The sequence below is a fragment of the Pinus tabuliformis genome, chromosome 2_1 (genome assembly GCF_031772625.1).
Source record: "Pinus tabuliformis cultivar Carrire ecotype Pingquan chromosome 2_1, CPIR1, whole genome shotgun sequence".
NCBI classification, from domain to species: Eukaryota; Viridiplantae; Streptophyta; class Pinopsida; order Pinales; family Pinaceae; genus Pinus; species Pinus tabuliformis.
In genome coordinates this window covers 244,730,861-244,755,726 of record NC_142299.1, presented here as the reverse complement: position 1 = coordinate 244,755,726, position 24,866 = coordinate 244,730,861, and positions in this window count along the sequence as shown.

The following is a 24,866-nucleotide window of genomic DNA, read 5'->3' as shown; positions in this document are numbered from 1 at the left end:
ACGTACTTACCTCACAATCCTTTGAAAATGTGCAACTCCGCCTCGCTGTAGCTGACTGAGGTGTCAACCACGAATTTAGTCACAAATCCTACTATGATGTGATCTAGCCAATGATCAATAGCATGGGAAATCTAGCCAATGATCAATAGCATGGGCGATCTTATCCTCCAATTCTTCCAACCTTTGCACTAGCTCCGGGGTCCACACAATAGGACTGTCAAGTTTCCACCTTCCTTGGGTATCTGCTAGCTTTGCAATCCACTCATATAACTCGATAAGGAAGGATCAGAAAAATATCTCATGGATCTATGCATATAGGTATCTGTCCAACCACTACTATGTTGTCAGTCATGGGTTTTCGTTCTCTTGTGCCACGAATTCGTGGATTTTTCTATCGAACCAATCTCCAATCTCCTTCTTAGTTGGATTCTAGTGATATGACATCAAACACCTCTTATGCAGATACGTGTCCCAGCAACAAAACCATTTGCTAGCTAGAGGGGGCATGATCCAGTTTCAGCGTTAATTAGACAAACAAATCCCTACACTAATGGCCCTTTCGGCATCAGCCTGCGAAGCACGGATTGAAGTCTCACTCGAAGCAATAATGGGGGATGTTGGAACCAAGTTTCTACACCTTGAGATGGTCATGATGTCATTTTAATTCCCTCTATTCCTACCTTCGCGCGAGTTTCTTTGCTCAAGGGCTTGTAAGACCAACCCTGTGTTCTGTTCTTCAATACCTCCACGAAAGGATATGATCGTCCTTCACGCATCCCGAGCCTGATGCTCATGTGATTTCACACTGCTATGGAAGCGTGTCGTACAAATTCCCCAATTAATCTAAGTGCCTTGCTTATCTAATCAAACAATTATATTTATCCCTACGTAAACAGATATTCGTATATGCGTTTAGTTATTCAATGTAATTCCATTCATTCGCTCACCATATAAGCATAATAAAGAAAATTCATACATAACATATCAAGATTCATAAACAGAAGAAAGACACAAAAATTGCAGAATATATCTCTTTATTAATATCTTCCAAGTGGTTACAAACTTTGTCTACCCTACGAACACATCTGCAGGGGTCTGCGCATTCAACTACGAACTTCTACCCTAGGCCTCTGTGCACTCAACTATAGAGCCTCTACCTACACTACAACCCAAGACTTAGACTTCTTTCTCTAAAGCTATGGCTCTCTTACATCATCCATCATTGTCTTTCTAAAATACTTAGAGCTTAGTTCTTTTTATACAATCCAATGGTCCGCGGACCATGGGTAGATCTCTTACAGATGACTTTACTTTACAAAACTAAGGCAGGACTACCCTTATGACACATAACACCTTCATGCTCTATGACCACAAAATGTGGAGTCTTTACAATAATATTACAAAAATTGACTTAAACCTGGGCTTTTAGCCCCAAAACTTCCCTTGGGGGATCCTGCTCCCAATAGTAAGTTTGAACCTATAGTAGACAAAGGGATTCTTGGTTATTCATTTAGAAGTAAAGGATACAAATGTTATAATAAAATACTTCGGAAAATCGTTGAGTGCATTGATGTTGTAATTGATGAAGCATGCAGAAATCTGAAACACATGAAATCAACAGAGGATTATGACAATGAGGAAGACGATGAATTCTTTCCCATATCAAATCAAAATGATATAGAGGAAGAAAGCAATGAAGCACCAAAAGAAGATACAACAATCAGGGAAAAAACTCCATCTACGTATGTTGAAAAGAATCATCCAGAATCTCAAATTCTAGGAGAAAAAGGGTCTAGAGTATAGAGAAGAAGAACTCTTACAAGGACCTCAAGTTATCTTTCATTACTATCCTCCATAGAAACACAAAATGTAAATGAAGCTAGCAAATATGAGTGTTGGGTTAAGGCCTGATATTCACCCTATGAGTGACATCAATTAAATATCTATTAAACTAAAGGTATTACAGACTCATTGTTGGCATTATGTTTCTGGTATGGCTATATGTTACAGATGTTGTACTTGATTGTTACAGATGTTGTACTTGATGGCAACTCCCGTGGCAAGGCTCTCAATTTGTTGAAAATTAAGAAGTACGTAGGAAATCAGTTCAGAAGGTGCGTACCCGCAGGTACACCATACAGGGACCGCGTCCAGATACGCAGGCCAGCCGTTCAGGAGGTGCATACCCCCAGTGCACACATTTCAAGGCAAAGAAATTCACATGTGGGGTTTTCTTATGTGTTACTCATGGTATTTAGCCGACGGTATTGGGTTACTATGGTCTCGGCTCGTGGTATTGTTCCATGATTTTAGGAGGAGCTTGCCTATATAAAGCAAAGGAGATCATTTGGCTTGAGTATGTTTTTGGGGTTGAATATCTTATGAGGGCTAGATCTGGTCTAGATCTAAACAAGGCGAATCTACTAATGGACCGAGATCTCTTCGGCGCATGTTCAGATCTGTAGATCTGACTGTCTGGGTTACTTCTGAAGTCTTGAAATCATCTATGCCCAGGGGTACGCAGTGCAGAAACAGGAGATCTGCGTCGGTACGCAGAGCAGACACGGGAAACCTGCGTTGGTACGCAGAGCAGAAGAAGGAGAGCTGCGTCGGTACGTAGAGCGACTAAGGTTCAGGTGCGTCCGGACAGCAAAAGTACGCGGCGCGATAGTATTTTTTGGTGCGTCCCTGCAGTAACAGTACGCGGCGCGATAATGTCTCTGGGTGCGTCTCTGCAGTAATAGTACGTAGTGCGGTTGAAGGAATAGTGCGTGGGCACGCAGTGCAGCAGAAGGATCTCTGCGGGTATACGCAGGGAAGCAGAAGGTGAACTACGTAGCGACGCAGGCCACAGAAGGGAAAACTGCGTCCCTGTCTTAAAATATTCTGTTGATTGAATTTTTCTGTTGATAAGGTGTTCTGGGTTAGTTCTGTTATTGCTGATCTGACAACTGCAGTGGACTGTAACTTTTATGTACTTGATGATCATCTGATGCTTTATGAAAAGAGGTAGGGGGTTGTAGCTCCCTTCCAGGAGAGACTGGAAAATGAGAGAGAGTTGTAGCTCTCTGCAGGTTGCAGCCTGCGTACTGGTAAAGGACTGGACCAGTACAAAACCATTGTAAAAGGAGTTTCTAATTTGAAAGAAGATAGAGACATATTGCAGCAGGTGGTTTTCACCCACATTGGGTTTCCACCTTACATCTTGTGTTCTTTGGTGTGACTATCTGTACTGACATGCAAAAATAATTCAAAGAACAAACAAAGAAGATTTATTAAAAGAACTGTATAATACTGATTCACCCCCCCTCTCAGTATTATTTCCAACAATTGGTATCAGAGCAGGTCCTTCAGAGAAGCTTGATCGCTTGAAGGTAGATCGTTCATCATGAGCAACTACGAGAAAGAAGCATCAATCAGGCCACCGGTCTTTGATGGGACAAACTTAAATTATTGGAAGGTAAGAGTTACTGCCTATCTTCAATCTCTTGGTACAGAAGTTTGGGACATCGTAGAGACAGGCTATGCCTTTCCTTCAGCTACTCCTACAGATGCAGCCGAGAAAAAGAAGTATGAAACAAATGCGAAAAGCAGTCAGTACTCTATTAGGATGTATATCTCAATTAGAATTCATGAAGGTAATGCACTATAAATCCGCAAAAGAGATATGGGACAAAATTGTCACGATCTATGTAGGAGACGAAAAGGTAAAGCGTGCTAAACTTTAAACTCTCAGAATTCAGTATGAGACTCTCAAAATGTATAATGATGAAAGTGTGGCTAACTATTTTCTTCGGGTAGATGAGGTTGTTAATTGTATGAAGAATTTGGGTGAAGAAATAAAAGAGGCTATTGTGGTTGAAAAGGTCCTAAGATCATTGTCCCCCAAGTTTGAATCTAAAGTATCTGCAATAGAAGAAAAGGAAAATCTTCGAATTCTTACAATGTCTCAGCTACATGGAATTCTAACTGCTTATGAAATGAGAAAGGGAGGTCCATCAGACAGAAGAGAAGTTTCTTTCAAAGCATCATGCAAAGGAGATTATTATGAAGCAAGCCACATCCCGGAAGAAGAGGAAGAAGAATCAAATTTTGTCAGAAATCTTCAAAGGGGTTCTGGAAGGTTTAGAGGTAAGTTACCTTTTAAATGCTTTGCTTGTGGAAGAGTAGGTCATTATGCTGCAAAATTTCCTTATAAGGATAAAGGAAAGGAACCTGCTAGATGGAACAAGAAACATAACGCAAATAAGAAAAGCTACTACACTCATGAAGAGAGTGATGGTCTATCAAACAGTGATGAAGATGAACAAGGTAATGAATATAAGTTGTTAATGGCATTTGAAGATGATGATTATATGGATGCTATAGATGTGGATAAACTTTATGATGAAATTACTAGACTCAAGAGATGCATAGAAGAAAAGAACATGATCATTGATACTCTACAATTTCAAATTGATGAAAAGGAAAAACATCTTGAAAAATTAGAAGGTGAAATTGTTGGTCTTAGAAAAGAGATTGAGAAAACAAAAGCTATTAATCTCAAGTTTGCCAAAGGATCTGAAACTTTGGATGAGATTATCAATGTGCAGTGGTCTCCTCTAAACAAGACAGGTCTGGGCTATAATGGAGAAACTTCTCAAGCATCCACCTCAAAAAGTTATCTTGATGCAGCAAGAAGAAATGAGCAAAAGAACAATGAAGATCATCAGGTAAAGCAGGGACGAATTACAAACAGAAACTATCAGGGGCAATCCATCTTGAGGGTGAACAAAAGCTACAACCAACCACAGGTAAAATCTTCTCAATTTGGTTCAAGAATAGATGAAAATAGAAATTACAATCAGTTGGCTGGTAGATTCGATAATCGCAGAAGTTTTTTCAATGGACAATGCTTTTCTTGCCATAACTTTGGTCACAAAGCAGCTCAATGTGTTGCATATAAAACGATCATGACTAGGGAAGCTCAAAAACAAAGAAGTATGACGGGGATTACAAAAAGGACCTATAACAACTTTTCGGTTCTTGAAAATGAAGTTGAATGTTCTATTTGCAATAACTTTGGTCATGAAGACTCTGAATGCAGAAGCAGGTTTCAGCAGAAAAAGGAACAAGCCTCAAGCACCAAAACATGGAGAATAAAGGAACCTCAAACAGAAAGATGTGGGATAGCATTTTATGCAGAGGGACAGAAAAATCTATGGTACATTGACAGTGGATGTTCGAAGCATATGACAGGTGATAAAGAAAAACTTGAGTCTTATTCTACTCTAGAAAAGGGAAAGAAAGTCTCTTTTGGAAATGATACTCCTGCAACTATAAAAGGAAAAGGCATTTCTCAGTTAAAAGAAAAGGTCAAGGCTGGAAATGTTTTGTATGTTGATGGATTGAAGCATAATCTTCTAAGTGTCAGCCAGATGTGTGATCAAAGAACCGAGGTTATATTCAGATCAAATGGATGTCTTGTTCGTGATCTTGATACAGGTAAAACAGTGATCAAAGGCAAAAGAACTCCAAATAATCTGTACATATTTGAAGAAGGACAACAACAATGTTATCTGAGCAAGGATGATGAGCACTGGTTATGGCATCAGAGGTTGGGACATCTAAGCTTTTCACAAATAAGGAAAGCATGCAAATATCAGGCAGTTCGCGATCTTCCAGATATCAAAATTCCTGACAACACCATATGCAAATCATGTCAGTTTGGAAAACAAACCAGAACTAACTTTCCAGAGAAAGAAGGATCAGCTAGCATGCCTCTTGAGCTAGTACATACAGATACATGTGGTCCTTTCAGGAAAAGAACACCTCGAGGAGAAGAATACTTGATATTATTCATTGACGATTTCTCCAGGTTTGTTTGGTTAGGACTTATGAAGCACAAAGATGAAGCATTCGAAAAATTCAAATCCTTCAAAGCCTTGGTTGAAAATGAATCAGGTCACAAAATTAAGTGCCTCAGATCCGATAGAGGTGGGGAATTTACTTCAAATGAATTTTTCGATTTCTGTGAAGAACATGGGATAAGAAGAGAATTCTCTACAGCAAGAACTCCTCAGCAAAATGGAGTTGTGGAAAGGATGAACAGAACAATCCAACAAATGGCTCGTGCTATGCTTGATGAGTCAGGAACTCCCGCAACTTTCTGGGGTGAAGCTGCACATGCTGCGGTTGTTATTCTCAACAAAACAAATGTCCGGGTGAACAGCACTCAAACTCCTCATGAGCTCTGGAGTGGTAGGACTCCTTCGGTAAAGCACTTCAAAATCTTTGGGAGCAAATGCTATATCAAAAATACGGATGAGCAGCTTGGCAAAATTGAACCTAGAGCAGATGAAGGCATTCTTCTTGGTTACTCTCCACATAGCAAAGCATACAAATGCTACAATAAAAGACTTGGCAGAATTGTCGACACCATTGATGTAGTGGTTGATGAGAAGGGATACATTCCTAGGCAAGTACATCATGAAGACATCGAAGAAGATGAAGGCTACCCCCAACGACAGAATAATGAAGAAGAAGAACCTCAAGAAGAACTAGAGGAGAAAACAAGAATAGAAGAAAAGACTCCATCCAGATATGTTCAGAAGAATCATCCAAAATCTCAGATTATGGGGCAGAAAGAAGCAGGTGTACAAACAAGAAGAACAGTTGCAGAAGCTTCAAGCTATTTGGCATTACTCTCCTCTACTGAACCACAAAATGTGAAAGAGGCATGCAAAGATGAATGTTGGGTGAAAGCAATGGATGAAGAACTTGAGCAGATAAAAAAGAACAACACTTGGGAGCTGGTTCCTAGACCAAAAGATAAGAATGTTATCGGGACAAAATGGGTCTTCAAAAACAAATTGAATGAAAATGGAGAAGTAATTAGAAACAAAGCCAGACTTGTTTGTAAAGGGTATGCACAGCAAGAAGGAATAGACTTTGAAGAAACCTTTGCTCCTGTTGCAAGACTTGAGGCCATCCGAATGTTCCTTGCTCTCTCAAGTTTTCAAAACTTCAAAGTATTTCAAATGGACGTGAAATCAGCCTTTCTGAATGGAGACCTGGAAGAAGAAGTATACATTGAACAACCAGATGGGTTCATTCTTGAAAATGATCCAAATCTTGTATGCAGATTGAAAAAGGCTCTCTATGGTCTCAAACAAGCTCCAAGGGCTTGGTACTACCGTTTGGACAAATATCTTCATCAACAAGGTTTTTCAAAAGGATCAGCAGATAGCAATCTTTATATAAAAGTTGAAAATGACAAATTGCTAATACTTGTTGTGTATGTAGATGACATTATTTTTGGGAGCAATGAAGAAGCTATGAGTCAAAGCTTTGCCTCGGTCATGCAGAAAGAATTTGAAATGTCCTTGCTAGGAGAACTGACATATTTCCTTGGTTTGCAAATCCAACAAAAAGAAGGAGGAATCTTTTTATCTCAAACCAAGTATCTCAAACAGATTTTGAAGAAATATGGTATGGAAGATGCAAAACCAGTATGTACACCCATGGTCACAAGATGTAGCCTCAGTGCAAATGATGAATCTGCAGCAGTACATCAACCAACGTACAGATCTATGATTGGAAGTTTACTTTATTTGACAGGTACCCGACCAGACATCATGCATGCAGTTGGAATAGTTGGAAGATTTCAGGCAAATCCGAAGGAGACTCATCTTCAGGCAGTGAAGAGAATTTTCAAATATCTTCAAGGGACTCAAAATTATGGCTTATGGTATCCTAGAGATACAGATCTTACACTTCATGCTTATACAGATGCAGATTGGGCCGGAAGCGTGGATGACAGGAAAAGCACAAGCGGTGGTGCATTCTTTATGGGTTCCAGACTGGTATCTTGGTTTAGCAAGAAACAGAGTTCGATTGCCTTGTCTACAGCTGAAGCGGAATATGTTGCTGCTGCATCTTGTTGCACCCAACTCCTTTGGATGATGCAGACTTTGCAAGATTTTCAAATCACTTGTACACCACCAATCCCCATCTTATGTGATAACACAAGTGCAATCAGCATCTCAAAGAATCCTGTTATGCATTCAAAAACCAAGCACATACCAATCAAGTATCATTTTCTCCGGGAACAAGTGCTTGAACAGAAGGTCAAATTGGAGTATGTTCCTTCTAAGGAACAAGTTGCTGATATTCTCACCAAACCATTGCCCAGGGACACTTTTGAATACCTCAGGCAAAAGCTGGGGGTTGTTGATGCATCATCTTACTGCTGAACCTCTTTTGATTGATGGTACAGGTTCAGGGGGAGCACATAATGCATTGTTGGCATTATGGAGGATGTGCAGAAGGAGATCTTGGAAGTAGCTGCAATATGTCTCTATCTCTTTCATGGTGGATTATGGTTCCTCGTTGCAGATCTGGTTCCTATTCAGGGGGAGCATGTTCTTAGGGGGAGCATAACCCTTTGCCCTTGATGTCAAAGGGGGAGAATGAAGCTGAAGTTTGTGAGGTTTCCATCAAGTCCAAAGGGGGAGATTGTTGGCATTATGTTTCTGGTATGGCTATATGTTACATATGTTGTACTTGATTGTTACAGATGTTGTACTTGATGGCAACTCCCGTGGCAAGGCTCTCAATTTGTTGAAAATTAAGAAGTACGCAGGAAATCAGTTCAGAAGGTGCGTACCCGCAGGTACACCATGCAGGGACCGCGTCCAGATACGCAGGCCAGCCGTTCAGGAGGTGCGTACCCCCAGTGCACACATTTCAAGGCAAAGAAATTCACATGTGGGGTTTTCTTATGTGTTACTCTTGGTATTTAGCTGACGGTATTGGGTTACTATGGTGTTGGCTCGTGGTATTGTTCCATGATTTTAGGAGGAGCTTGCCTATATAAAGCAAAGGAGATCATTTGGCTTGAGTATGTTTTTGGGGTTGAATATCTTATGAGGGCTAGATCTGGTCTAGATCTAAACAAGGCGAATCTACTGATGGACCGAGATCTCTTCGGCGCATGTTCAGATTTGTAGATCTGACTGTCTGGGTTACTTCTGAAGTCTTGAAATCATCTATGCCCGGGGGTACGCAGTGCAGAAATACGAGATTTGCGTCGGTACGCAGAGCAGACACAGGAAACCTGCATCGGTACGCAGAGCAGAAGAAGGAGAGTTGCGTCGGTACGCAGAGCGACTAAGGTTCAGGTGCGTCCGGACAGTAAAAGTACGCGGCGCGATAGTATTTTTGGGTGCATCCCTACAGTAACAGTACGCGGCGCGATAATGTCTCTGGGTGCGTCTCTGCAGTAATAGTACGCAGTGCAGTTGAAGGAACAGTGCATGGGCACGCAGTGCGGCAAAAGGATCTCTGCGGGTATACGCAGGGAAGTAGAAGGTGAACTGCGTAGCGACGCAGGCCACAGAAGGGAAAACTGCGTCCCTGTCTTAAAATATTTTGTTGATTGAATTTTTCTGTTGATAAGGTGTTCTGGGTTAGTTCTGTTATTGCTGATCTGACAACTGCAGTGGACTGTAACTTTTATGTACTTGATGATCATCTGGTGCTTTATGAAAAGAGGTAGGGGGTTGTAGCTCCCTTCCAGGAGAGACTGGAAAACGAGAGAGAGTTGTAGCTCTCTGCAGGTTGCAGCCTGCGTACTGGTAAAGGACTGCACCAGTACAGAACCATTGTAAAAGGAGTTTCTAATTTGAAAGAAGATAGAGACATATTGCAGCAGGTGGTTTTCACCAACATTGGGTTTCCACCTTACATCTTGTGTTCGTTGGTGTGACTATCTGTTTTCCTTTGTTCATGCTCATTATTTTATGGTACTGACATGCAAAAATAATTCAAAGAACAAACAAAGAATATTTATTAAAAGAACTGTATAATACTGATTCACCCCCCCTCTCAGTATTATTTCCAACACTCATGTGCTGGTGTGTGCTCTATGTTATTGAAACAACAGATCGATCGAATTTCCAATACATAGACAATAAAATGGAAAGACAGCAAAGAAATATAGTAAGCAAACACAAAGACACAAACAATTTTAATAAGGAGTTCACCCTATTCTCCAGGGCTACGTCTCTGGTCCATCTTTCAATGGTGTCCTTGTTTTATTAGGTATTCAAGCAAAGAAATTACAATACAGGGACTCAAATGAGTTCTCCTGAAGTAGATTTAGCTTGGCAGGTTGGTTTATTGGATTCCCCAAGCCACTTGGAGTACACAGACTCTTCTTCTTCCTACCAGATCTATGACCCTTCGGTCTACAGTGGAAAGAGCCAAATGTGATTCTTAGTCTAGATAGATTCCTCTATGGGAAGGCTTGAATCTTCAAGCTCTTTGGTGCTTGATGCTGCCTTTGGTCAGCTCGGCCCTCTATCTCTTCTGCTTAGCTTTACTGTTCTCTATGTTTAGTCCTCCTATCAGGGTTCACTGTTCACTGTCTCTCTTGGTCACTTAGATTCTTCTCTATTCTCTGACTCCAACTAACTATCTTCTTCCTTGTTCATGGCTTTAGCCACTCGGTCCCTATGCTTGTTCGATTCATCTTCCACCCGCCGATTCACCTTTTGCAGCTGCACTTGGAGTTCCCTGTGTTCGGCATTAGCATGAACGCTCAGGGAGTGGCCATTTGTCCTCCTCTAAATGGTGCCAGCATGCTTCGTCGGTTCATTTCTTCAGTTATGTCATGGATGCATTCTTCCTCCATTGTGGCGGTCAAATGGATTCCAAATCCCTTTAGAACGTGGCTTAATTCCCTATTGATTCCACTTCATTCCATCGAGCGCGATCTTAGCCGTCTGATCTGGGCCCTCCAGATTTGACGCCATACGTATATTTTTGCACGATTGACTTGCTCGACTGATAGTGTGCGATCAATGACAATTTTCTCTCACCTTCACTTGCCACATGTCGATCGGTGTATGGAATTGCTCCATTCCTATGCAAAACCTCTTACCGTTCAAGGGCGCCCTAATCAAAACTGTCGGTTTCCAAAGCGCAGGTCCCATCATTTGAGTTTAGCGCTTTTTCTTTTTTCCGCCCGCAGTCCTCCAGTTCCCCCACACGATCGGGTGCTCAGCTTTCCCATCAGGGCCCTATTCACCTAACAATCACGCATAAAAAAACTCTTCCTTTTCCAATTCCGGGGCTTCTAGGGGATATTTTGGCCTCCTGTGCGGGTTCTATGGGCCTCGGTTAGCGCACTTTGATTGAGGTCCATGTCGGTTTCCATGGCCACTGGTTCGGGGTGTTTTTGATACTGTTTTGGATTTCTTTAGAGATTTTTTCAACCTGATTCAGTCATGGTTCTCGACGGTGTTTCTATGGATCCAATTCGAATCACGGCCTCCCCACTGAAAGAGCTTTTGGACCACCAAAAGTTGGTTTCAAGCATCAACTAAGTGAGGATATTGTTCCTTCACTTGTCCAATCTCAATCCACTTTGCACTGCTCGGCTTCGAACCTTTGAGCCAAATCCCGAGGTACTCAACATTTCCCCTGCGCATTGTCCTCACCTTCCTGTCTAACACGGTGTCTTCCTACAACTCATTGAGGTATTCAAGTAGTAGGTCATCAATAGAAGGTAATTGAATTTTCTCTTCAGGGTCCTCAATCATTGAAGGTTCAAACAATCTCAAATAGTCTGCATTTATGACTGAGTAGATGTGCATGTAAGCTGGTACATCAAGGTGAAAAGCATTTTCACCAATCTTCTCAAGTATCCTAATACCTGATAGGCTTTAGCTTTTTACCTTCACCTTGCATCCGGTCTTTGCTGATATATAGCCATACTTGGTCTCCAACTTGAAAACTATGCTCCATCCGATGCTTATCATGCCTAGCCTTATACTTGGCCTAGCTCTTTTCCAGCTGTTCCTGTATTTCCTGATGGATCTCCTGGATCTGTTCAATGAACCTAGTTGCCTTATCCACATCACTGTGTCCATCAACCATGGTATCTTTACCAAAGACAAAATCTAAAGGAGACCTTGGTATGAAACCAAAGCAGGTCCCAAAAGGAGATCTTTATGTAGAAGAGTGTTTGGTTCTATTGTAAGCATGCTGGACATAACATAAGTGTTCATCCCAAAGCTTAGGATGTTTACTGCAATATCCTCTTAGTAACTGGATCACTGTCCTATTTACTACTTTTTTTTGGTCATCTGTTTGTGGATGAAAAGCTATGCTTTTCTTCAAATTGGTGTCCATCAATTCCCACAGACTAGACCAAAACTTCCCCACAAATCGGGTGTCTCAATCAGATAAAATGGAAGTGGGTAATTCGAAATGAACCCATACATGTTCAAAGAACAATTTTGCATTATGTTCAGCTGTGATCTGTTTACTACAAGGTATCAAAATACACATTTTTCTTAACCTACCCACAACAACGTATAGATAATCATACCCTTTCCTAGATTTAGGCAATCCTCCAACAAAATCCATGGAAACACTTTCCCAAGGGTGAGAAGGAACTGGAAATGGAGTGTACAAGCCTAGTTTTCTATTGCTAGGCTTGCTTTTAGCACACATGGCACACCCTCTTACATATCTAGAAATTGTCTCATTCATTTTCAGCCAATAGCAAAATCTTTGCAGTTGTGTAACTGTTTTACTTACCCCAAAGTGACCTGATATTAGAGAAGTGTGTGCTTCCCCAATTATCTTTATCCTCTCAGTTTGTGGAATGCAGAGTTTCCCACAATGGTATAAGAGTGGTCCTTTATATGATAGTCCAATTCTTCTATTCTTTTGCCTTTACTCAAAGTTGCATATACATCTTTAAAATCCATATCCTGAGCATATTGTTCTATGTAACTTTCATGTAGTACAGAATTATTCTTAAGTATGGTATATGCATTTATAATGGGTCTAGATAACATGTCTGCAACCTTTCTATGTATGCTCTTTTTATATATGATGACTAATTGAAACTGTTGTAGAAAACCTATCCATCTGTAATGTCTTGATTGTTACAACTTAGTTTGGGAGTGTAGATATTGAAGTGGCTGATGATCAATATGTACTACTGTCTCTTTGCCCATTAAATAATGTTTCCACTTTTTCACACTCTGAACTAATGCATACGATTCTTTATCATATGTAGGATAGGTAACTACTGCAGGATTAAAAGTCTCAGAATGATAACATATGGGTTTTCCATGTTGTGTCAACACTTCTCCCATGGCATAGTCATTGGCATCATTTTGGATCTAAAATGGTGTTTGTAGATCTAGTAGTGCTAGTACAAGTGCTCTACTTGTTTTCTCTTTCAAGGTGTCGAAGGATTTCTAATGTTTTCCTCCCCACTAAAACACCTTATTAAATCATGTTAAAGCATGTAAGGGAGCTGCAATCAAGGAGAAGTTAGAGATAAACTTCCTTCAATATTGTGCTACTCCTAGGAAGCTTCTAACTTCTATAGTAGACTTGGGTTTAGGCCAGTTCACAATGACTGCCACTTTAGAGGGATCTATTTTCAATTCACCTCCCCCTACTATATGACCCAAGTAGTTTAGAGATGTTTTGCCAAATTCACATTTTGAGAGTTTAACATAAAGTTTTTCTCTTTCAAAACATCTAATGTATGCTTAACATGCTTTAAGTGTTCTTCCCACGTTTTACTAAAAATCAGAATGTCATCCAGATACACAATAACAAAATCATAAAGGAAAGGTCTGAGTACATCATTCATTAATCTCATGAAAGTAGCAGGAGAATTAGTTAATCCAAAAGGCATAACCAGCCATTCATACAATCCCTGCTTTGTTTTCAAAGCAGTCTTCCATGCATCTTGCTCTACAACTCTGGCCTGATGGTATCCATAGTGCAAATCTAGCTTGGTGAAATAAGCAGCTTCTTTTAATTGATCTAAAAGATCATCCATGCGAGGAAGGGGATAACGATTTTTGATTGTTATCTTATTCAGTGCTCGGTAGTCAATGCACATTCTCCATGAGCCATCTTTCTTTCTCACCAAAATGATTGGTGACCCACATGTTGATGTGCTAAGCCTGATGAAGCCCTTCTCAAGCAACTCTTGCCCCTGCTTCTTGATTTCAGCATTCTCGAAAGCAGACAACCTATACATCCCAATGTTAGGCAATGGAACATCTTGGTGCAAAATAATATCATGTATTATTCCCTTTTTGAGTGGTAGACCTTTAGGTTCTTGAAACAAGACATCATACTCTGAAACAACCTTTTCTATATTAGCTTGTTGTTTAGCATTACAACCCTCAAATACATTGGTTTTATTAGGTTTCTTTTCCTTTACAGCCATTAGTAATAATTGTTTGTATGAATTAATCATTCTTTTCATCTGTCATGAGTTTATGAGAGTATAATTATTCTTGAGCTTATGAGCTCTTACAAAGTATTCGATTCCATCTTTAACCAGTAGATACTCATCCTTAGCTCTATAGAAAATAGCCTTTCTATCATACAAGTAAGGAATTCCTAAAACAATTCCACATATATCCAAAGGAATTATGTCTAACTCAACCTCATCACAAATGATGACCCAAAAGAAAACTTGAGTTTGCACTGTCTAGTCACTTGTAGTTGTGCTTTATCGTTCAACCATCCTAATGGGTATGGTTTCTTGTGAAGTGTAGTTGGTAATCCCAAATTCTTTACAATTGCTTCAGAAATAAAATTTACTTGAGAGCCAATATCAAACAAAGTATCAATCTTTTGATTTTTGTAAATAACTTGAATATGGAAAAGCTCATGTCTTTTTCTCTCATTTTGTTTTATCAATAACAGATTGAGCAGAATTACTAGTAGATGCTTCAAAATTCTTACCTTTTATATCTGTGGCTGCTATAGTTGTTTAATCTCCTGATTCTGACCCAAAATCTCTCTGAATAGTTGCAACTGTCTTCTTCTTCTTGCCCTCATACTTCTTAGGTCTCAGCTTTGGATGCAGAATCCAACAATGCTAATCATCATGCCCCTCCTTTTTACAGTGAGTGCATGAAGCTTTGGCTTTCTGTGCAGTGTTAGACTTCCTTGCCTTCCACTTCTGTTTTCTTTTCTCCTTGCTCTTGCTTACAGTGGGTTGCGATGTTCCCCAACCTTTGGATTGCCATTCTTTCCTCTAGCCTCTAGATGAGTAGCTTGTACAAATACCTCATCTATACTAGTGGGATTAAACATGAGGATGGTATGCCTCATGTAGTTGTGTAGACCACCAATGTACTTCAAAAGAGTCTCTGGTGAGTCTAATGAGATACCCAATGTCAATGCCCTCTTTCTGAACTCTTGTGTATACCCTTTCACACTTTTCCCATTCAACTATTGAAGAGTTTTCCAACTCATCATGGCTTGTTGCATGTAGGTCAATGGATAGAACTATTTTTTGATTGCAGAAACAAAGTCACTCCAGATAAATATGGTCTTACCATGTCTTTTCATATTATCTTGGGTTCTACCTTCCCACCAAACCAAGGCAATGCCTCCTAGGTGTAGGCTTTCCAGCTGAATCTTACTCTTGTTTGAGTTTATGTTCTGTACCCTGCAATACACCTCAATTTGTCTAATCTAATTGTCCAATTTCTCAGCATTTATCTCTCCATCATATATAGGCAAATCAAATTTCACATCTAACCTAATCAAAGATGCTTTCTTATTATGCACAGGGCTATTAGGAGGTGTGAGAAAGTGTTCCTATTTCCCATTTCCTTTGAATTTTTCATGGAAGTGAGACTCATCTTCTTCTTTCTCCTGCTTAGAGCCTGATGCATCTTCCACCTTTTGCATTCTAAAGTCTCTATACATTTCTTCAACCATAGACTTTATAGCTAGGAAACTCTATGAATTGAGGGTCTAGCCCCATAGAACCTTCTTCTGACATGGTCTTTCAAGAATAGACTCTCCCAATTTCAGGATTATTTTCCACCAACTCTCATTCTCCTAATTTGAGCTTTGATCTTGTAAGCATTCACAGCTAAACCAGCACAAGCTTGTCTAACCTTACGGCCTTGAGCTTTGATACCACTTGATCTGATATTCACCCTATGAGTGACATCAGTTAGAGATTTATTAAACTAAAAGTATTACAGACTCATGTGCTGGTGTGTGTTCTGTGTTATTGAAACAATGAATCGATCAGATTGCCAATACACAGACAATAAAATGGAAAGACAGTAGATAAATACAATAAGAAAACACAAAGGCACAAACAATTTTAATAAGGAGTTCACCCTATTCTCCAGGGCTACGTCTCCGGTCCAGCTTTCAGTGGTGGCCTTGTTTTATTGTGTCTTCAAGTAAAGAAATTACAATACAGGGACTCAATATGAGTTCTCTTGAAGTAGATTTGGCTTGGCAGGGTGGTTTCTTGGATTCCCCAAGCCACTTGGAGTACACAGACTCTTCTTCTTCCTACTAGCTCTGTGACCCTTTGGTCTACAGTGGAAAGAGCCAAATGTGATGCTCATTCTGGACAAATTCCTCTATGGGAAGGCTTGAATCTTCAAGCTCTCTGGTGCTCGATGCTGCCTCTGGTCAGATCGACCCTCTGTCTCTTTTTCTTAGCTTTACTGTTCTCTGTGTTCAGTCCTCCTCTCAGGGTTCACTATTCACTTTCTCTCTTGGGCACTTGGACTCTTCTCTATTCCTTGACTCCAACTAACTGTCTTCTTCCTTTGTTCATGGCTTTAGCCACTCGATCCGTATGCCTGTTCGGATCCTCTTCTACCTGTCGATTCATCTTCTGCAGTTGTGCTTGGAGTTCCTTGTGTTTGGTGTTAGCATGAATGCTCAGGGAGTGGCCACTTGTCCTTCTCTAAATGGCACCAACATGCTTCGTCGGTTCATTTCTTCAGTTACGCCATGGATGCATTCTTCCCCCACTGTGGCAGTCAAACGGATTCCAAATCCCTTTAGAACACAGCTTAATTCCCTATCAATTCTACTTCTTTCCATTGGGCATGATCTCAACCATCTGATCAGGGCCCTCTAGATCCAAAGCCATACATACATTTCATGCAGTTGACTTGCTCGACCAATAGCGCACGATCAACGATGGTTTTCTCGCACCTCTGCCTGCCACGTGTCGATCGGTGTATGGAATCGCTCCGCTCCTATCCAAAACCTCTTACCATTCAAGGGCACCCCAATCAAAACCGTCGATTTCCAGAGTGTGGGTCCTACCATTTTAGTTTAGTGCTTTTTCCTTTTTCTGCCTGTGGTCCTCTGGTTCCCCCACACAACTAGGTACTTGGGCTTTCCCATCAGGGCCCTATTCGTGCTTAGGAAAACCTCTTCCTTTTCCCATTATGAGGCTTCCAGGGGCTATTTTGGCCTCCTGCGTTGGCTCCATGGGCCTCGATCAATGCGCTTTGACCAAGGTCCTCGTCATTCCACGTCGGCTGCCATGGCCACTGGTTCAGGGTGTTTTTCATACTATTTTGGATTTCTTTACAGATTTGTTTAACCTGATTCAGTCATGGTTCTCGACAATATTTCTATGGATCCAATTAGGATCATGGATGAGGAACTTGACCAAATTGAAAATAATTATACTTGGGAATTAGTTCCTAGACCTTATGATAAAAATGTTATAGGAACAAAGTGGATATTTAAGAATAAGTTGAATGAAAATGGAGAGGTTATTAGAAACAGGGCAAGACATGTTTGTAAAGGGTATGATCAACAAGAAGGTATAGATTTTGAAGAAACTTTTGCAACTGTTTCCAGACTTGAAGCCACAAGAATGTTTCTTGTTCTTTCTAGTTTTCAAAAATTCAAATTATATCAAATGGATGTAAAATCAGCTTTTCATGATGGATATTCAGAAGAAGAAGTTTATATTGAGCAACCAGAAGGATTCATTCTAGGAAATGACGCAAAACTTGTATGCAAGCTCAAAAAGGCTCTTTATGGTTTAAACATGCTCCAAGGGCTTGGTATTATCGCCTTGACAAATATCAACAACAATAAGGTTTCGCAAAAGGTTCTGCAGACAACAACTAATATACAAAGATTGAAAATGATAAACTAATAATTTTTGTTGTTTATGTTGATGATATCATTTTTTGTAGAAATGAAGAATATTTGAGTCCAAACTTTGCTTCGTTTATGCAGCAAGAATTTGAAATGTCCTTACTTCGTGAACTTACTTATTTTCTTAGTCTACAAGTACAACAAATAAAAGATGGTATTTTTATTCACAAACCAAATATCTCAAATAGATCTAGGACAAGTACGAAATGGAAGATTCTAAACTAGTATGTACTCCAATGGTAATAGTATGTAGTCTCATTTCTAACGATGAATCAACAATAGTAAACCATCCAACTTATAAATCTATGATTGGAAATCTACTTTACCTAACAGGTACCAAACCTAATATTGTTGGGAACGGGTTCCCCCAAGAGCTAGTTTTGGGGCTAAAAGCCCATGTTTTGGGGAAGAAGTCCCAAATTTTGTAATAAATATGTAAAGCCTCTGCATTTTATGGTCGCGGAGTGCGAAGAGGTAAAAGGGTTGTCTGCCCTTGTTGTGTGAAGTCTCATGTTGGCTGTAACGATCTACACATGGTCCGTGGACCATGGGATTGTATAAAAAGGGAGTCTTATAAGAGTCAAAGAGAAGGAGTAGTAGTAAGAATGATTTTGGGGTAAGAAGTTCTTAGTTATCTTGAGTCTTAGCGTAGGTAGAGGCTCTGCACCTGAGTGCACAGAAGCCTAGGATGGAAGTCCGCAGCTAAGGGCGTGGATCCCTATAGCTATGTGCACAGTGTGGATCGAGTCTGTACTGAACTTGAAATATCAATAAAGAGAAGTATTTTGCAAATCACTGTGTATTTTGTCTCTATTTAAATGCATCTTATTATATTATGATATGATCTGGGTTTAAATTATAATGCTTATTTAATGCGCGAATGTATTTGAATATATTTTTTAAATGAACACAAGCAAGAGTAAAGGATTACACGAAGGTAACTATAAATGCATGGTAGATTATGTAACACTTAAGATCAATTGGGAAATTATACAGTAATGCAGTCACAAAGGTGTATAAGTGCCTAGACCTCAGGCTACGGTTGTGCAAAGATTAGTTGGGTGTCATCATGGAGGTACTAAAGGATGGGAGGGAAGGAACATCAATTAGCCCTAGAAGCTTATAGCTCTACATGAAGGTCGGATGAAGAAGTATAGACTGACATCACGACCATCTCAGGGTGTTGAATCTTGGTTCCTACATCCCCCCATATTGCTTCGGGTGAGACTTTGGTCCACACTCCACGGGCTGATGCTGAAACGACCAACAGTGTAGGGATTTGCTTGGCTGACTAACACTGAACATGGGTCTGGAACCATCAAGCCAAAAAATGGTTCCGTTGTTGGGACCTAGATCTGCATTTGAGATCTATGATGTTGTATCATTGGAATCCAACTAAGAAAGAAATTGAAACCTGGTTGGACAGAAAGATCTATCAATTCGCGGTGCAAGAAAAAAAGAATCTGTGATTGATGAAAGAATAGTGGTTGGATAGATACATGTACACAGAAATACATGAAATCTTCTTTTTTTCCTTCTCGATTGAGTTATACGAGTGGATCACGATGTTGGTAGACAATCAAGGAAGGTGGGGGCTTAACAAGCTAATTGTTTGGACACCAAAGCTAGAAAGATGTTAGAAGCTTCTGAAGATAAGATTGTGTGCGTTGTCGACCATTGGCTCGAAAAAATCATAGGAGGATTTGTGACTGAGTTCATGGTCGATACCTCTGTCAGTTATAGTGAAGTAGAGCACTACTTCTTTAAAGGACCATGAGGTAAATATTTAAAATCATTGAATACTTGGATTAAGATGCTCTTATGTGAACAGTGGGTTATGAAGTTACCTTGATATTTGGAGCTATGCAAAGCAGAAAACCTTTCAGGGATGAAGGAATAAATGGTCTTGAGTATAGACCACTGATCGGACCCCCTTTAACTGAAGATGAAGGAACACCGCATATTTCTCACATGGGCACTAGTTAGTTGATAATAAAAGGGTTCCCGCGAATACCTATGTCACCTCCACCCTCATCACATCCATCCACACCACCTACATCCTCGCCTCCACTGCTCACACCATCACCCACACCACTGCCACCTCCACTAGTCAATATGGTGAACTCCATAAACCTACCTGTATTCAAGGGCATAGGGAATGAGGAACCAGACAAATTTTGGTTTGTCATAAAGGCTGTATGGGAAGCTCAATGCATTGCAGATGATCACATGGAGAAGGCAGCATTGGTTAGTGATTTCTAGGATGGTTCGATAACCTGGTACATCAAGTACTCTAATGACAACTAGGCAGCTATGCTGGCAAAGATGTAGACTGAACTGAACAAAGAATTCAGTAGGCCTAACTCTCAATCGTAGTCAATTATGGGATTCAAGGACATCGCGATGAAACCAGGTGAGACCCCTTGGGAGTTAGATCAAATATTGAAGTGTAAAATCTGTGAAGCTAATATAAATTTGATGGATGGGTAGCACCGCGAGCAGTTCGTGGCTTCGCTCTTGCCTCACCTAAGGGTTGTACTGTCACAATAGAAGATTACAACTTAGGTAGAAGCCTTGCAGATTGCAATGAGACTGCACGAAATGCCGATGAAAGATTTGAATCTAGGGTTTCAGCAAATTCATGCATAGTTGCAAAACCTTTCCCTCGAAATGCACGCAAATAGGTTTGGTGCATAAAATGAAAGGGTGAGGGGCATGACAAGGATCATTTCCTAGTGTTCACGAACTACATTAGAAGGAGGAAAAATGCCTCTACGACTGGAGGCCACTGTAGGGCCATGTGTAGGGCTTGCACTATGGTGTGCTATATGTTAGGTAGCAGGGAAACAAACGATTGATCATTGCCATTCTCTACAGAAATTTGTACAAGCACTGCAACAACTGTTCTACAATTTTTGTTAATCAATAGGCCATGACGAGCGCAAATGTCGAAGTTATTAATTGATGATGGATAAGACACCTACATACGAAATGCAGACAGAAACATGGCCTCCATACCAAGGCATTGGGGCAACGTGAGGTGAATATCAGGGGTGTGGTCGAGGCCGAGGTGGAGGAGGGCTGAGAGAATCCGAGGACAGTTGGTTTGTTACAATTGTAGAGACACTACGTGAGGGATGGTCCAAATTTGACGTGATTTTCATGCTGCTATTATACTTAATTTGACCATGCGACTAAGGATTGCCTAATATTGTTGGCTAAGATTCATGAAAAGGGGGCATAACCTCCAACATTGCACCTCCTGATGATGAGGGTTGATCCTCATGAGGAAGACCCTAAGGTAAACATTACGCTGCGGAGCGGAACCATGACTAGGGAGAATAAAGGGAAGAAGCCTACGGAAGGTGTATGGGTCTGCAAAGCACCAGAAAAGGAGACTGGGTTTGATTTGGAGCATGCAAAAGAAACATTTATGGAAGCAAAGAAAAGCTTCATTGAGGCCTCTACCTCTGGAATTTAGGAGAAACCAATTGAAGAAATGGACCCATCCATGCTTACCACGTTCTTGGAGACTTGCATGAAGCTGCACCGTGACAATAAGTCTGTAAAGGGCTTGCAAGAATTTATCAATCAGTGCACTGGTAAGGATAGTGCTACTAGTGAACCGCACATGATCAGGAAGCTTGGAAATAACAAGGCAAGGACCAGGTGGGAGATGAGACTCACTTTGTCGATATGGGAATACGAGATGAACCAAGTTATCTGGGATCTAGGGTTCGACGTGAATGTTTTTCCAAAACAGACCTGGGAGAGAATGGGGAGACCTGCACTCTAGTGGTCTCTGATATAGTTAAGGATGGTGAATCAATAGAAAATTATCCCAATGGGGAGGCTGGAAGGGGTCAAAATTGACATTGAGGGTGCAAGCACACTGGCAGAGGTTGAGGCAATATAGATTATGGATGATAGAAATCCCTACCCTGCACTCCTTGGAATTGATTGGGCCACTAACATGAATGGGGTAATCAACCTAAAGAAGTGGAAGATGCTATTTGAAAACAAGTTAGTCCCCATAGTGGTGCCACTATATCTCACAGAGGGACTGCGCTATACATAACCAGTTTGAGATTACGAAAGCAATGATGATCTAGACTATATTTACAAGATAACGATGCGAGACCAGGACTGGGTGAATCCAACAGTGGACAAATGCACTGCATGGGATCGCGAAAGCTCCTGCACGTCAGATTTAGATGAGGAATTGGAGCATTGGCAGAACTGGTTGCATGAAGTCTCGACATTGCATTGTAATATGATGACCAAATCACTACGTTGCATATCATCTGAAGTCAAGAATCTGCCTCATTATAATTGGCTAATTGATGTTGATTTCTTTTTCGATGCATTTGAAAGAGAAGTATAGGAGAAACATCACTTCCAAGACTTGAACCGGGTACTGCGCTCTACACATGCAAGATGGTGGGGTACACACAAGGATACTTTCGATAATTGGCATGACTATAGGAGGATGATTAGAATACATTTTTTGCAGCCAAAAGTGTGGATGACAAATAAGTATGATGGACGAGATGACTCGCATGATCACCTGACTAAATGGAATAAGGCTTATGGCAGAGAGCCCTACCATAAATGGGTGCATCTGTTTTGTTATACCCTAGGCGTCATACCAATGAATTGGTACTTGGAAATTGACCTCCGCCATGGCATGGAAGAATGGGACATCCTGCACCAGGGATTTTTAGTGACATTCATCTTTGAGGATGGGTTTGACTGTATTGATACGATGCTATAGGAGCTTAACGTAGCAATCTTTAGGATACCATAAGATCCTTTGGACATGATCCAACCTAATTGGACTACCTAGTTGAGTCATGCACGAGAATTCTATAATGTGATTGTCGAAGAAGAAGATGAGGATCCCTGAAAATTTAATATTCCGAAAACTAAAGGTCGTTGCGAGGTTGAAGCTCTGCAAATAGAGGATCTTGACATAATCGCGCCACTGAAAACTAGGCAAGTCAACATTGGTGCAGAGGCAGAACCAAAATTTGTAAAAATTGGGGTATTGGGATGATGTGAGAGTAGACATGGTTGCTGAGCTCCTTTGCCAATATCAAGATTTGTTTCCCACAAAGTTTTATAATCTAAAAGGGATAATAGGAGACCTAGGTGTCATGAAGATCACACTGAAACTAGATGTGAAGCTTGTAAAAGAAAGACTTGTTAGCATTATGACATAGTTGTTGTCCTTGATGGAAATTCACATAGATGATAGATCATAGTGCAATAGGTTAACAAGAAACGATTATAGATCAAACTCGAGAGATTGAAGAAAGAGAGTGTTTTAAGAGGTATAACCAGTTCACTCTGTCCAAGCAGCATATACACGCAGGTTAACAGAACAAAAGGAGTCTATACATATACACACACTTTCACAAAAGGAAAAGTGTGTATGGGATGAAAATCAAGGTTTTGGTCCAAGGTATTGGTATGAGGTATTTGGTCCAAGGTATTTGGTCTGAGGTATTGGTCTGAGGTATTTGGTGCCTGGTATTTGGTCTGTTGTATTGGTCTGAGGTATATGGTCCAAGGTATTTGTCCTGAGTCGTTTTGGGTCCTAGGTATTGAGAAAGGCCTAAAGCTATATAAGGAGGAGAAGATCATTAGGCCAAGTGTGCAAGTATTGAATATCCTATGAAGTGTTAGATCAAATATGCAAGTTATGGGTTTTTTATGCTTTTCCTTATATGAACGAAGGATGCACCTATGTGGTTGATGATGGATGATGGATCAGGATCATAAGACCTAAAATGAATTATAATTATGTGTTTTGATCACGGATAGTATAGATATGAATACGTATGCATGTTTTATTCTGTAAATGTTATGATCTGGGTATGACTAAAGTTTGGAATATCTGAGAAGTTTTTAAGATAATATTTGTAGATTTATACACTGATTCGCTTTGATAAAAGTGTGTATACATGTTGGTTTGTCACATCCAAGTATTGTATACATTATGAAATATGATGTTTGAAGCTATAGTTTGTTCTGGATGTTAATGAAGAGTTCTCGGTTATGCTTTCTGTTCTGGTGACTGTATTTTGGTGAGAGTGTTCGGAATGTTTAGATTGATTGTTTTTTATTGGATTTAGTGATGATGGGTTGTCAATGATTGATTGATTTAGTTGTTGTTGATTCAAAGGGTGATGATTGAGTTTCAGCGATTGGTGGTTGTATTGTAGTGGTGATTGATTTTGAGCATCAATGTTATTGATGCGTCCAGTGCAAAAATTTGATGAAACGAGGCCTTTAGATTGTAGTGCTTTTTTCCAGGAGTATCCAGTATGAAAATTTATGAAATGTGGTCCCTAGAGGAAGAGAGAATGTTTTAGCCTTTTGTAGGTGGGAATCTACATATTGGTAAACATAACGGCTAGTATAAAAGTTAGGGGGTTGGAGCTCCTTTCTAGTAGCATATGGAAAATGAGTGAAGGTTAGAGCCTTTTGTAGGTTGGTGCCTATGTACTAGTAAATGGATCGGCTAGTACAAGAGCTAGGGGGTTGGAGCTCCCTTCTAGTAGCAGCTAGAAAACGAGTGAAGGTTGGAGCCTTCTGTAGGTCGGCACCTACGTACTAGTAAACGGATCAGCTATTACAAGAGCTAGGGGGTTGTAGCTCCCTTCCAGTAGTAGCTGGAGAATGAGAGAAGGTTGTAGCCTTCTTCAGGTGGGTGCCTGCATACTAGTATGAGTCTGGACCAGTACAAGATTGTAGTCAGGTTTTTCTTATATTAAAAGAAGACAATAGTAGGTGGTTTTTGTCCGTCATTGGGTTTCCATCTTAAATCTTAGTGTTCATGTGTGTTTCTTATGTGTGATGGTTTGTTATGTTATTACTACAAA